The sequence below is a fragment of the Hyperoodon ampullatus genome, assembly GCF_949752795.1.
Source record: "Hyperoodon ampullatus genome assembly, chromosome: 13".
In the NCBI taxonomy this organism is placed as follows: Eukaryota; Metazoa; Chordata; class Mammalia; order Artiodactyla; family Ziphiidae; genus Hyperoodon; species Hyperoodon ampullatus.
The window spans coordinates 23137446-23151099 of record NC_136926.1 but is presented as its reverse complement, the minus strand read 5'-3'; the positions used below and the strand labels follow the sequence as shown (position 1 = coordinate 23151099).

The window sequence follows — 13654 nt, the reverse complement described above, 5'->3', positions numbered from 1 at the left end:
AAGCAACAAGCTTTAAAAATGGAAGCCTTAGTGTCCTCTGCTAGCTGTTATGTTTTTGTTTTATTTTGACGAGTGAGGCCCATATAACTAAGCCTAAGAAATTTTTCACCTGTTCAATATTGATAGAATTTAGTATTGACAAGAACTAGGAATAACTTCCTAAAAACAGAGAAGCTACAATATGTAAGTTACATTTCAGAGTCACTGGATGGCAAAAAAAGCCCTTGGAAGCCCACCATCCTACGCCTTGTGCCTCCCCTTGTTTCTTAAAAAGCCCCGTAAGTTGGTTTAACCAGGTCCTTTGGTGAATGTATTAGTTTCCTATTGCTACTGGAATAAATGACCACAAATCTAGTGGCTTAAAGTAGCATAAATTCATTATCTTAACAGTTCTGGAGGTCAGATGTACTAAATGGGTCTTTTGGGGCTAAAATCAAGGTGTCAGCAGAGCTGTGTTCCTTCGCAGGCTCGAGGGGACAACCTGTTCCTTGTCTTTTCCGTCTCCTAGAAGCTGCCCCTATTCCTTGGCTTGTGGCTGCCCCATCCCAGCCTCTGCTTGTCCCCCTCTGCTTCTATCATCACATCACCTTCTCTGACTCTAATCCTCCTGCCTCTCTGTTACAAGGACCTGTGTGGTTACACTTGCCCACTTGGGTAATTCAGGACAATTCTCCCCATCTCAAAATTCTTAACTTGATCACATGTGCCATGTAAGGTAACATATTTAAAGATTTCTGGGGTTCCAAAATAGACATTTTGGGGAAGGAGATTATTCTGTTTACCACAGTGAATATTAGTGTTTCACAACCACACAATTAGATGGTCTGGTCTAGTAGAAAAACCTGCAACTGAGAATAAGGAAACCTAAATATAGATACCAACTGTGATAGACAGCTTTCAAAGACGGCCCTCCATGACCCCTGCCTCCTGGTGTTCGTGCCCTTGTGTGATCCCCTCCCCTCGAGTGTGGGCTGGAAGGGTGACTTGCTTTCGTCCGACAGAACGTGGCAAAGTTGATGGGATGCCACTTCTGTGATTGGGTTACAAGAGACTGTGACTTCGGTCTTGCTAGTAGACTCTCTCTATCATCCTCTCAGCTTATACACTTTGCTAAAGCAACATATCATGCCCGAGATGTCATATGGCAAGGAACTGAGAATGGCCTTCAGCCAACAGCCAGCAAGGAACTGAGACTTTCAGTTTCTGCAAAGGCTGAATCCCACCAACAACTATGTATGCTTGAAGTAGATCCTTCCCCAGGGGAACCTTCAGAGGAGATCCCGGCCCTGGCAGACACATGAGAGACCTTGAAGCAGAGGACCCAGCTAAGCCATGCCCAGATTTCCTGACCCACAGAAAGTGTGAGATAATAAATGTGTGTTGGGGCTTTCCCGGTGGTGCAGTGGTTAAGAATCTGCCTGCCGATGCAGGGGACACGGGTTCGTGCCCCGGTCCGGGAAGATCCCATATGCTGCGGAGCAGCTGGGCCCATGAGCCATGGCCGCTTGAGTCTGCGCGTCCGGAGCCTGTGCTCTGCAACGGGAGAGGCCACAACAGTGAGAGGCCCGTGTACCGCAAAAAAAAAAGAACCTGCCTGCCAATGCAGGGGACGTGGGTTCGAGCCCTGGTCCGGGAAGATCCCACATGCCACGGAGCAACTATGCCCATGCGCCACAGCTACGGAGACTGTGCTCTACAGCCCGCGAGCCACAACCACTGAAGCCCGTGCGCCTAGAGCCAGTGCTCCACAACAAGAGAAGCCACCACAATGAGAAGCCCATGCGCCGCAACGAAGAGTAGGCCCCGCTCGCCGCAACTACAGAAAGCCCACGTGCAGCAAAGACCCAACGCAGCCAAATAAAAATAATTTTTTAAAAAGTCATTAAAAATTGTGTTGTTTTAATTCATTAAATTTTAGAGTATTTGTCATATAGCAATAGACAACTAACACACCTATATAACACATACTAAATATATGCTCATTGAATGAAGGAATGAATTTATTGTGAGCCATGGACAAATCAACCTCTCTGCCCCTCAGTTTTCCATCTGTGTTATTAATTTATGAATCACTTCACCATCAGATGAAGCTCTTTCCCTACTTTCTCTGTTTGGCTCCTCACAGTTTACATATCTACAGCTATAATAAGACATGAATGAGGCCTGGTCCTAGAAGCACTTCTAGAAGGTCAGTCAAGAGTTATACATTATCCAATTCCAAAGTGAGACATATAGATTCTTAGGAAGCACTTTTCCTTTATATTTAAGACTGGAGAACAGCATGGTCCAGTTTAGTAAGCTTTATATCCAAACTAGTTTTTGGCATATAAAAATATACATATATATACATATATATGTAGATAGGTATATGTGTGCATAATATATATATGTACACATACACACTTTTTAATTTCTGTCACCATCTACATCTAACCAGCTCATTTTAAACTGGCAGGAAGTTAACCCAAAGAGTCACCCTTCCCCGCTAAGCCAAGTGGTTACCCTTCTCCTTTGCATCACACATGGTTCAAATATAACAAATGTGGCTCACCACACAAATGTTAAAATGCGTCTTTCGGAAACAAACCAAATCTCTATAGAAGCAAATGTAAACAGAAAAGCTCTAGGCAGTAGGAGCTCACAGTGTTCAGTGGGGGCCTAGCTTGGGAATGGCTGGATTTTAGAGTTTAAACAAACGCAGTGAGTTAAGTAAGCATCTCTAGTCGGAGGCATATCATATAAGCCAAGTTTGTTAAAGGGGCTTTACATATGGAAACCTGAGCCATGCGTTTAATGGTTTTTAATAAGAGCTATTTGATCGTGATCGTCTTGGTCATTTACTCTGATTTCTCTCTCATTTATTCCATTATGCTCACAAATAAGCATGATATTATGTATTCATTTATAGACAGCCCAAGGCACATAATCATAAATGTTAAGATTAGACATAAACAGGGTCGTAGTTTGCATTGATGCAGCTGGAACCTATAAGCTTTATTCACAATAATTCGGTGAGCAAATCCAGGCAGCTCATGTTCTAGTGGGGCAGTGAGGTCCCAAAACACACCGGGAGGTAGATCACTGGAAATCAGACCACACCATGCTGCTGCTGCTCCACCCCTCGGAATACCCATGGCCTTAGGTATCATCCTTGACACCCAAGTCAACCGCTTGCCAGACACTGTCAATTCTACCTCCTAAAACATTGCAGACACCTGTCCACGTCTCTATCTAGCCTGCCATTTCCCCGGTTTAGGCCACCATTCTCCCACTCAGACTATTCCATCGGTCTCCTATTCCATTTCCCTGCTCCTAGGCTCACCTTATTCTAATCTAGTTAGTACACTGCAAGCAGAGTAATCTTTACAGTACATTCCAGGCAGAGGAAGGCCAAGGGCAAAGGCCTACGGCAAGAACAACCCTGGCCTTTGCAGGAACACAAAGAAGTGAGTATGACCAGTGAAAGAGAGGGAAAAGCGGCAGGAGCTGCAGAGGTATGCAAGAGCCCCGCCTAAAACCCTCAAAGCTCCCAGGCTGCCCTTCAGGATAAAGTCCAAACTCTCTCACATGGTACACAAGGCCCTGCCTGATCTGTGCTGTTCCCCTACCCCACCCCCATCAGCATGACCCCTCTCTCTATCCCTCGGCTCACATTCTATATGAAAGTCAAGATAAATCATAGTGCATCTGCAAGTTTCCCACCTGCACACTGCTCTATGGCCTCTGGACTTTCTTACAAAAGTCTGTTTCTTCTGCTTAGAATGCTCTTCCCTGCTTAAGATTGCAGCCTGAGCATCATTTCCCTTGGGAAGCCCCATGGGCCTCCCATCATCCTCCCATCCCACAAAACAGGTTATATGCCACTGCTGTGTAGTCCTACAGCAGCCTATGCCAAGCTTGATTCTAAACACTTGTTTAGGTGTCTCTCTCCCCAGTTAACCATGAACAACTTAAGGGTAGGACTGTACCTTCTGCCCACTTGTATTCCCAGGGCCTGGCATGGTCCTAGCCATACAGCAGGTGCTCTAAAACTGTGTGCTGAATGAACAAATGTGTCCCACATTGCCAGCTGAACTCATGGAGAGAGAGAGGTACCTCTTAGGCAGCAGGGAGTCGAGAGAGCAGAGCAGAGTGAAAGGCAGAGCTGATCCGCATCACGACGTCCACTTACAGCCATTACCCACTGGTTTTGACTCCTCTCTGTCCTCTTTGACTATCTGGAAACACCATTCCAGATAACCAAGTTCTCCATTAAAGGTTAACTTTAAAATTAAAAATTCTATCTTTATCATTTTGGATGAAACTTTTCTAAAATGCATTAGCTATTTTTTTAAAAACTTAGTTTAACTTACGTACTTTAAGTTTTTCTTGGTGGCTTGAGGTCACCAGATGTACGTCACCAAATGGTCCCAGACTGGTGTGCTTTTCTGTGTTCCTGTGTCTGACTTTAATAGTGAATCTGTCTCCGTGGTGACTGTTGGGGCAGCTGAACCCTCAGAACATTAGAACTGGAAGAAGTCTTAGCGTCTACTTGCTACTGCTCGTGCCTGTGGTCTTTGCTTATCCTCTTCTTAATTTTCTGGTTCTTAGGCTTAGAAGAAAACTATCGAGCTTATTAGAACTGTGTGGAAAATAATAGTTTCTGAAAGAGGGAAGGCCTTTACCACTACCCACTTTCGGCCGTCCATACTGTAGCTCAGGGGTTGTTTTTTGCTTGCTCATTTCCCAGTTCTTGGCAACGTTCTGAAGAGCACTGGTGCTACCATCACCTGTCCAGAAGCAGCCAGCATTTTGCAGCATTCACAAATGTGGGCTTTCGAGTCAGAAGGACCCCAGGCTTAACTCTGGCCCCTCCACCATGGCCTTTCTAAGCTGAGGTTCGTCCACAGTGGAACAAGGGAACAATATGGGCCTCAAAGGGTTCTTGTGAGAATTAAAATTAGATAATGTAAATAAAGTAAACACCACAAGGCCTGGCAATATAGTATGTGCTGAATAAACAGTGTTTGTTATCATTATATACAACAAGGCTTTCATCATTTACCACACCAACAAGAATAACCTGCTCGGTTAACAGAAGAGTAAAATAGGACTTCCCTGGTGGCGCAGTGGTTAAGAACCTGCCTGCCAATGCAAGGGACACGAGTTCAAGCCCTGATCTGGGAAGATCCACATGCCGTGGAGCAACTAAGCCCAGGTGCCACAACTACTGAGCCTGTACCCTGGAGCCCGCAAGCCACAACTACTGAGGTTGCATACCACAACTACGGAAGCCGATGCGCCTAGAGCCCATGCTTCGCAACAAGAGAAGCCACGACAATGAAAAGCCCACGCACCGCAACGAAGAGTAGCCCCTGCTCGCCGCAACTAGAGAAAGCCCGCATGCAGCAACGAAGACCCAACACAGCCAAAAATAAATAAATTAATTTAAAAAAAGAAAAGTAAAATAGCATTGAATTAAAAGATAAAGTTAAAGGCAGCCACCTTGGAAAACTGGGTTTGATTCTAGATATTAAAATATTAACCTCTTACATCTGGCTAGGTACAGTGCACTGCCATGTGAGCCTTTCACATGAAACTCAGGTCCCTTTCAAGAAGGTGGGACAGGTAATGTGCTTCCTAGGTGACTGAGAAGCTGCAGTTCAGCAAGGTTAAGGGCCTTGCATAGGGACACACAAGATGGAACTAACTGGAGAGTAGAGGTCAGCTCTAGAGTGGCAGATTCTCACTCCACGGTGTTTTTCTTGGTGTCCCTGCCCCGCCTTTCCTCGTGGGGACAGTCTGGGAGCTAAATGAAAGTGACTTCCTGAGAATAAAGACTGAATCTGCAAACACGCAGTCCCTCAGCACCCTGTGTCCCACAAGGCCGGCCTCTGAGGGCTGTCACTGACTCTGACTCGCACTGGAAAGTGTGGCTCGAAGTCTCGCCAGAGAAGACACGTCATTGTCGTCTTCAAAAGCATGACTGGTCAACTGAGTGGATTTCCAGACTGTGTCCCACCCTTAGCTCTTCCCAGAAGCAGGGAGGAAAAGTCAATTTGAAAAAGGATATTTGTCCTCAGATTCCTTTTTACTTTCAAGACCACTTTAAAGTCCTGTTGCTTGGTCATGCATTTTTTTCTTACCAAAGAGGCTCCAACACATTCAATTTTTAAAAATCATCTTAAAATATAAATGGACCCCTTGTTTATCATACTTGATGCTTTAAAACGTGACAATTAATTACCAACCTCTTCAGATGTTCAGAGTTCCTGACAGAGATAAAAGTTTTAGAGGTGCTTGAGGGAAGATGGTTCTCTCTTCGGATTAATCCAGGAACTACTGTTCTTTTACTACCACAAGGAACTGTTGGGAAGCAACCAGGCAGGCTTCCTAAATAGCCATTACATTTGGATATAACTGTGGCCTCACTGTGAACGTGCTAAACACACCTCGATGGGGGCCTCCACAGCCAACAGCCCTTTTCTGAGAACCACTGTCTCAGAGGACCTGCTTGCTACCTGCTACCGTAACTGCTGCTAGGTGGGGACAGGCCAAAGAACCCCACCCATCCTCTGGCCACAGCTGACTCCCACTGGGGCCACCAGATCCTCTCTCCCAGGAAGGTGGAACTAGGATTCCAGTAAGTGAATTACAGGCACTGGACTTGTAGGGTTCAGTCAAGTAGGGATTAAGGCAACCAGCCACGTCTGGAGCACGTGAGTGGATGAGCAAGCTGATTCTATTGGTCCACAAAGAGGAAGAAGAATGGACACCATACTGAGAGAGAGGCAGAGATGGGAGGCCATGTGGTCCCAAAGAGAAAGGGCGAGAGTGGGTACTTCCTTCCCAGGTTCTTGGGACACAGGTATTGGCTTCTGCGATATACTCCCAGTGTCCTTCCAATAAATAAATCTCTTTTGCTCAAGTTAGCTTGAGTGAGTTCTATTCCTCGCAATCTAACAATTCCTGACAAACACAGAAAACATGGCTTTTACTGTAAAAGCTCAATCTGAATAAAAATCTTCAGATGGTAATTTGCTTAAGAAGTCCTGACCCATTACTGTGTTTTCTATTCCAGTGCTCTGACCAAATCTGAGATATTTGTTTAAGAAACCAGAAGCAAAGTTCTACATTTTAGAAAACTCTTCCCTGGCTCTACAGAACTCCTCTTACTTTTTCTTACAAATAAAAATCTGGTTCTTCAGAAACCATGCAGTGACTGCTTATTTTATTTTTTTATACTACAAGATTTTTATTAAGCATTGTAAGCTGCATTCACTAGCCTTCAGATACACCACACCATAACCCATCTACAATCAGTCAAACCCAACAGCAGTTCATTCTTGCACAATCCATGAGTTAAGGCAAAACTCCCTTCAACTTACAGTAAGATCCTACTCAGGTCTTGCAGGCAGGGATTGGGGAATTGCATCTTATTTCTGATCACTAATGTGTGATGAAGAGCATCAGGAGAATTATATAAAAATGAATAAGAAGTGATCTGATTTCAAAGTACATTGTTTGGAAACATTGACAAAAACATCAAAATGATATAAGTATACCTGCTTCTATTAAATTCTTGATGGGAAAGTTCTCAAGAACAAGCAATTTGTTTCCTGCTACAGAAGGGGGGGGTGGTGACTGCTTATTTTAAATGTCATTTAACCTTGTGTGGCAGAGACTATCTTCTGCCTCAGGGACTCCACATTGATGCCTCAGTAGCTGAATTCTCCCTTCCGTGGGAATAAGGGCTAAGTACACATGAGATGATACCACTGGTGTCCTATCAGAGGACCAGTCAATTCAAATACCTCCTTCAGAGCATCAATAGGTTAAGCGTGGATTATTCCACACACTCAGTCCATGACTATGAGCACACTGTACCCCATCCTGTCCATCTATAACTTCCGTTCCAAACCTGACGGCCACCAGTTTGGTCCAAGTCCTATCATAATATGGCCCCTTTCTACCTCTATAACTTTTTTTTAAAGTTTTTCTTCTTTTTTTGGCCATGCTGTGCAGCATGCGGGATCTTAGTTCCCCCACCAGGGACTGAACCTGTGCGCCCTGCAGTGGAAGCATGCAGTCTTAACCACTGGACCACCAGGGAATCCCTCTACCTCTATAACTTTATTTCTAAACATCAATTCTCGTTTTCAGTCACTCTGATTCTTCAAAGCAGCCCTACTTATGTCTCTGAGTCTCGTTATCGACTCACCCAAATAAATAAGTAAACACCGTTTTTTCTTCCCCTTTGAAATTTTACCTTTAGGGGAAGGTAGTAAGAGTTCCTAAGGATCCTGACCCCCATATAACCCTGATGTATCACAGAGATAGTTCTCCTCTGGCAGGAGTTCCTTCTTTGAAACTTAATTTCTGGTGATATAATGCGGTAGACAGTCTCCAAAGGAGGGTCTAATCATTTCTCCCCTCCCGACTTATGTCATACATGTGTGTGACTCCCCACTTTAAACTTGGAATCAATTTCTTCTCCTCTTGAATCTGGACTGACCTTGTGACTTGCTTTGATTAACAGAATATGGTGGACTTCTGAGTTCACTTTTTTTTTTGCGGTACGCAGGCCTCTCACTGTTGTGGCCTCTCCCGTCGTGGCGCACAGGCTCCGGATGCGCAGGCTCAGCGGCCATGGCTCACGGGCCCAGCCGCTCCGCGGCATGTGGGATCTTCCCAGACCGGGGCACGAACCCGTGTCCCCTGCATCGGCAGGTGGACTCTCAACCACTGCGCCACCAGGGAAGCCCTGAGTTCACTTCTTAAGGGGACTGGAAGCTTCTCTTGGAAGCCAGCCACCCTATAAGAGGTCTAAGTATGCTGTTGGAAAGAGAGGTTGCCCAGGTAGAGGCCTGAAGCTGTCCTGGATGCCCCAGCCCCAGGAGAGCCCCCAGGTGGATGCAGCCACCCGACTGAGCCCAGATAAGAGCAGCAGAAGCACGGCCGAGCTGAAACTCAGCCAACCCACAGAGTCAGGAGAAATGACAAGTTGCTGTTGTTTTAAGCCACTGGGGTTTGGGGTGGTTTCTGATGCAGTAACAGACAACTGAAACACCTTACTCGACAAAAGTTCAGTCCAAGTTCAAGAGGAATGATACAGCTGTGTCTCTGGGAAGAAGAGCTCAGTTTGACTTGAACTTTTTTTCTGGGACACCACAAATATCCCAGGCAAAGAACCACAGAGGCATCTTTTACTCTTCCTGCTGTTTCATCCCTTATATATTCCACTTGTCAAGTTCTGACTTCTTCCTAAACGCATCTTGGATTAACCCTTCCTGCACGATCTCACTGCTGCCACCACTGCCCAGGCCCTCATCCCCTGCGTTTAGAAATCTACACCCATTCTCTCCTCCCCAAACGTCCCTCCCCAGATCTATCCTCTAAGGGACACTGGGCTCATCTTCCTGAAGGAGGGCTTTCAGCGTGTCAGCTGCCAACTAATCAGCCCTGGCTTTCAAGGTTCTGACCCGGTTCCTCTCTGTCCGCTCCTTTCCTCAGGCATCTTGGCTCCCACCAGCGTGCATGGCAATCCCGTGTCCTTCCTCCAAGTCTCTGTCCAGCTGTTCCCTGACCTGCTGTGCCCTGACCCGTCCAGCCCCACCAGCCTTACTCCATAATGATGCCTCCAGCTCCCCAACCCTCACGGAGACCTCTCATCTTCAAAAACTCACAGCTCTCTACCTCATAATTCAATCTTATTTATATAATTGGTGGGCTGGTCTCCAATTTTCTCCTGTGTTTATAACTCAGATTCCTAATTACATCATAAGATTGAGGGTAGGGACTATTACTTATGTTTATGTATACTCCTTACAGGCAAGTGCTGGTGTAAAGATTTTCAGTAAAATTGTCCTTATTGATCTGAATGATTTTCCCTTTTTAAGTTATTAGTAAGCTTTACACAACTTTGCTTTAGAACATTTTGGAAATGTGATATACATAACTGTCACTGAGGAAAATGTCCATTTGGTTCAGAAAGTCTGTATTTTTTTAGTGAAAAATTAAATAATATCCACTGCCAAAAACAATGAGTAATCGAGTATATGCCAGATCTGAAACCATAAAACTGCACTGTCAGAACGAATGCGGGGCCTCCTGTGCTCCCTGAGTGCAGTGTCACATCAGGCCCCCGGGGAACGGCCTCCAAGCAGCTGAGGCACAGCTCCGGGGCCCTGGGGCCAATCATATAAAACAGGAACAGACAGCAATAAAATGCAGGTTAGGAATAACCTGTTTAGGAATTATATGACAGGAGCATGCCAATGGTGGTTTATGCCTTGGAGAAAGCACAGGCCACCACAATCCACGCTGTTACTTTCATGCCTTCCCTCTGCTAGGTCCTGGACTCAGAGACATGTGTATTTTACTCATCTAATCTTCAAAATAACCCTGAAAGGTAGAGATGTGGAAACCAAGGCCCAGAGGAGAGTCATTTGGCCGTGAGCTATTAAGCGAGTAATGATTACAACCTAAGCCGGTATGACTCTGGAGGCCACATTCTTTCCACTAGATTGTGTTGTCTCTCTTGTTGGGAGAGATATGACATCACATCAGCAAGAATATTTGGTGAGCACCTGTTACAGCCTCCACAGTGCTAGATGTTGTGGAAGATTGTTAAAATATATGGCTCGAGGAGGGAAAGCCCCAATAAGTTCCATCAGTACCCCTCTGTAAATAAACATACAGTCCAAGTAAAATGAGGGGGCCGGCTGAGCAAACACAGCTTTCAGAGAAACCCTCGAGTACCCCTCCACCTTAAGCCTCTCCTTCACAGAGATTCCAGAGTTACCCCTGTGCCGATATTTGAACGCTTAGTCCAGTTGGGAAAACAAAACTGCTCACCTCACGCAAGAATAAACAATCAAAAACAGGATTCTAATTTCCCATGCTAATTTGGGTAGTCCAAAAGGGTTCAATTAGACAAAAACATTAAATAATTGTAGTGGAAAGAGAGAAGAGGTAAAAAATGAGTCGGCATAATTCATAATAGTAATGTTCATCTTTTCTTTGGCTACCAGCTCAAGTTTAAGGTTTCATTTTAGCTGTAAAGTGTTAGTGACGTGCTGAGATGTGTCTTTTTCAAGGTGAGGTTCAGCCAGTGCGATGGAAACACGGTGCTGGGAGAGACCCTGAGGCCTGGACAAGGCTGCTGATGCAGGGTTTCAAACAAAAGGTCCACTTCTGGGGAGCCCCTTCCCAGCTGAGAACAGCTGGGCCGGGAACACCCGCGGAGATGGGCCCAACAGTCTCCAGAGCTGGCTCTGCCTGCAACAAATGCTTCCTGGATACCATCGCAGCCTGCTTACTCCCAGGGCTTGGGATTTCCCAAACTCAAAGAAGAAAAGAAAATGACTTGGAGCTAACAGCTTGAACTGCAGACCCTCTGTCGCCACTGAGTTAATCCTTTGGTTTCTACAATGTCAAAAAGGCAATCCTAATAATTCAGCATACTATCAGAATTTCAAACTCTAATTCCCAAACAATCCACAAAGAAAAATTCTCAAGAATGACCTCAACAGTAGCCTGGATCCATCTCAAGGCTCCCGCTTTTAAGGAAATAAAGGAAATGGGGCTGTTCTCCAGTACTGGACAGAAAGGGCACTGGTCTTGCCATTAGGAGTCCTAGATTCAAATCCTATTTGGCTCAGAGGGTAATCCTCATCAAATCACTTAACCACTCCAGCTTCATTTTCTCATCTGACCAAGGGGAGCAGGCGGGAGAGGACATACCACCTGCTTCATAGAATTGTTGAAAAGGTTAATAAGATAACGTGAATATAAGTGCTGTACACGTACTAGGTACTCAATTATAACTGAAATAAAAGCTAAAATGTTTTTTTTTGTTTTTTTGTTTTTTTTTTTTTGCGTTACGCGGGCCTCTCACTGTTGTGGCCTCTCCCCTTGCGGAGCGCAGGCTCCGGACGCACAGGCTCAGCGGCCATGGCTCACGGGCCTAGCCGCTCCGCGGCATGTGGGATCCTCCCGGACCGGGGCACGAACCCGTGTCCCCTGCATATGCAGGCGGACTCTCAACCACTGCGCCACCAGGGAAGCCCAAAGCTAAAATGTTTAAAAATCAGTGCTGACATTAAAGTGCAGAAAGTGCTGACAAAACCAAAACATTTTCTATAATTGAGAGACTGCTTTGACCACCACTGCCAAAGTGCCCTTGGCTTTTTACTCAAAGTCTGAACTTGATTAGGGATCACAATCGGAAGGTTTTAAGTCCTGTTTTGGGGGTTGCACTTTTGTAAGGAACAACAAATCTGTTTTAACAAAGTCAGGGTATCATTTAAATAAAAGGAAATTGAGCCAGTGAGGTCACTGGCTGAGACTGACCGAAGTTCCCATATGGCAGAGGTGCTATTGCTGGCATCCTCTTAGGGCTGGTCTGGGAGAATATGATACAATCACTAGAGAACTTCTCACGGATTAGGAGGGAGAAACCTCACCCCATAACCCTAATACAGAGGCTGAAGAAGTTATAGAGAAATGTTTCCTTCTGACCCTCCACACTCCCCTCAGCCTCATCACTATCTTCTTGGGTCAAGTCTGTACCCAGAACATTATCTGGCACCATCTAATTCTTCTCAGACCTCATCTCCTGTCCTTCCTTCTTAAAACTGATACCTCAGCAACACTGATTTTGCTTGGGAATTCGTGTGTGTGTGTGTGTGTGTGTGTGTGTGTGTGTGTGTGTGTGTGTATACGCATGTAAACTGTTCCCTTTGCCCAACCCTAACATCTAGAACCTGGCTGCTTAAAGTGTGGTCCTGCAGTGCCAGCATCCCAGGGGTGTGTTAGAAATGCAGAGTTCCAGGTCTATCCCAGAACTACTGAATCAGAATCTGCACTTTAATAAGATCCTTGGTGATGGTATGTACCTTACAGTGGGAGAAGCCCTGAACTAAGACCCCACTTCTTCCAGAAGCCCTCTGACAAAGAGCAGCCCTGCCACCCACCGTGCCAGGGCAGATGCCCCCCTTCAATGCTCCCATCCTTTTGCTCATCTCACTTATTACAGAGTATCTCACATTTGCTGATCTGTTTATATGTTGGCCTTCAGTCCTAAACTAGGGGCTCCCCACAGGTTGCAGACCATGCTACCCTGTGTCCTCTACTTTGTACAAGGTCTAGTATATGGTTAGAGCTTAAATAATGTCATTTGTCACAGCTAATGACTTCTAAAGTCCTTGTGATTTTAAACTCTAATAACTAATTTTAAATAACTAACTCTAATAACTAATAGTTTTAATAACTTTAAATAACTAATAGTTTTAATAAGTTTAATAACTAAAACTTTAATAACTAACCTTAATAAATAACTCAAATACCTGTGAGCTATATTTAAAAAGTACTACAATTTAGCTTAGTCATGTTACACATTTGAATCCAGATACTTTGAATGTATTTACACATTCACTTTAAAATTTTTTAAATGTTATAAAATTTTTTAATATTACAAAAATTATTTTTATAATTGAAACTTTCAAGTATACACAAAAGTAGGAAAGAATATGAGGCCCTTACCCAGCATCAACAAATAGCCACTTTTAAAAAACCATTCTTGGGCTTCCCTGGTGGCACAGTGGTTGAGAGTCCGCCTGCCGATGCAGGGGACACAGGTTCATGCCCCGGTCCGGGAAGATCCCACATGCCG

General features: G+C 45.0%; 1 protein-coding gene across 2 annotated transcripts in view; it reads right to left on the bottom strand.

Moving 5' to 3' along the window:
* Nucleotides 1–13654, bottom strand: part of KREMEN1 (kringle containing transmembrane protein 1) — a gene marked incomplete at both ends in the record, with an annotated part of 61437 nt that overhangs the window by 20833 nt on the left and 26950 nt on the right. The window lies entirely within an intron of this gene.